Genomic DNA, 2,500 nt, shown 5'->3' on the forward strand with positions numbered 1-2,500 from the left:
ATATATATATATATATATATATATATCTGTGTGTATGTGCGCACATATACATTTCTCTTTTAGAGAAGTGGCTCCAGTTTTTCAGTATTTTATTTTGGAGGAGTGTCATAGCTTCATGCTCTTCACCCCTGATGCGACTACAACAATCCTTTAACTATCAGGTACATAACATACAGTAGAGAACCTAATATGCATCATGTTTTTTTTTTAAATGGCCCATGGCTATCCAGCCATCCTCGCCCAGGAGGCTAACTTGGGGTCCTCTTGCTTGGTAGGATATTGCGCCACTGCTTTGCTTTCATTGGTAGTGTGTTGCAGGTTTTCGATTGAAAGTGTCTTCTAGGAGAAAGTCACTCCAAAATCAAACCATTGTTCTCTAGTCTCAGGTAGTACCATAGCCTCTGTACCATGGTCTTCCACTGTCTTGGGTTAGAGTTCTTTTTCTTTAGTGTACACTCTGGCACACTATTCTATCTTGTTTCTCTTACGCTTGTTTTTATAGTGTATATACGAAATATTTATTTTAATGTTGTTACTGTTCTTATAATATTTTATTTTTACTTTTTTCCTTTCCTCACGGTGCTATTTTCTCTGTTGGGGCCCCTGGGCTTATAGCATCTGGCTTTTCCAACTGTGGTAGTAGCTTAGCAATTAATAATAATAATAATAATAATAATAATAATAATAATAATAATAATAAAGCACGTGTCTTGTTTTTCGGTATTAGCCCTGTTGTTTTTATCCTCGAAACCTGCCCTACCTGGGGTGATTGACTTTTTTTCATAATCAGATTTTTAATGAACTAATGAAATTTACCTCATTCCAGTTGTGATACAGCACTCTAACAACTAATGCAACATTTCTTGGCATTGAGTATAAAGCATTGAGAAGGATTTGGGGAATCAAATGACAGCAACTTATACAAATGATGCAATTCGTAAGTTGCCAGGGGTGCCCAGTGTGAATGATATATTTAGATTATCAAGATAGAAATAGATGAGGCATACTTTAACGAAGGGAAGATGAGTTAGTCCAGGATGTACCTGAATGGAAGTCGCTGGGCATGGAAGGACGTGGTAGACCAGAAGAAACGTGGCTGATGACAATGGGAAGGGAGACTGAATCTGAGACTTGGGTTGAGCTCAGAGAGATGGCAAAGAAAGAGACACAATTATGGCGTGAATTCATCGGAGTCTCATGCATCCCGTGGTTGCCAGAGGATTAACATCGGATAAGATAAGGCAGTAGCCACAAGAACGAGTAGGCTACAGTCACAGAGTCAACTTCCGTTGTCTCGAAGCATATTTATCACATATAACCAGTTTTATGCTATAATGAGTTTTTTTTTTTTATCAATTGATACAGAAAAGGTGCCACTAAAAGCAGTTACACAAATTCATTGCTGACAATACATGTTCTGTATGGGTGTAATTTACGATATTTAATATCTGCAATGATGTACAACAAATTCAAACTCTTAAAACTGCTCAATCGACCTCCCACATTCTCAAATTGGCCTCAGTTTACTAAACCTCAATTTCGTCTCATAATTACTGCACTGGTAACGAGAGTAGGGCAATAAATATGGAAACGTCGTTTTAATTAGCTACTAATTGGGGAAGCAGTGCGTGACTGATATGAGTAGATAACGGAAGATATGACAGCGAATAATTTGGAACGATGATAGTCTCATATTTTTTTCAAATATTATCCTCACATGTTATAATTTCTCCACGATGCGCCCTCATCGTTGGGGAGCTGGAAACAATATCTTTTCTCATGACGTCGATCGATAACAACTATGATCATCAAGATAGGCTGCATAGTCTGCGCATCAAGATATTTTAATTTAATCCGATCGAAAACGCGTTAACAAAGTGTACGGCCGGAGAGACACTAACAGCCTCGTAATAGGCACGGACGAGCCATGTGACTAATGGAAATGACCCATTACTCATTGGTTAATAACATCCTATTATGAAAAAGATGGGTAGCTGATTTATGGGGCTCTGCAGCCATGGGAAAGAGGACTATACGTGACTGGCCTTACATTAAACCGAAATTTGCTTTTTACGATGAATGTGAAGGGATGATCACGCGGAATAATGAGAAATTATCGGGGATAGAAGAATACATGAATAATAAAGTAAGAAACGACAATTACTGCTTGAAGAGGGGCTACTGACTACTGAGCCAAGCGCAAGCCTACTTTTAAGGAAGTATTTTTCAAGGAATTACTCGAGACTTCTTCAGTCTCTTTATTTCTGTATACTATTCAGAGGCAAATGGATCAGTGAAAGTTGAATGTATGCCATGTTTTTTAGATTTTAATATACTTATGAACTCTGTAACAGTTCACGAACATTACGTACGTCAGAATACCTTTATCATTATTACTGGCCAAGCTACAACCCTAGTTGGAAAAGCAAGAAGCTATAAGCCCAAGGGCTCCAACAGGGAAAAATAGCCCAGTGAGGAAAGGAAATAAGGAAATAAATAT

This window comes from Palaemon carinicauda, chromosome 39, assembly GCF_036898095.1.
Source record: "Palaemon carinicauda isolate YSFRI2023 chromosome 39, ASM3689809v2, whole genome shotgun sequence".
In the NCBI taxonomy this organism is placed as follows: domain Eukaryota; kingdom Metazoa; phylum Arthropoda; class Malacostraca; order Decapoda; family Palaemonidae; genus Palaemon; species Palaemon carinicauda.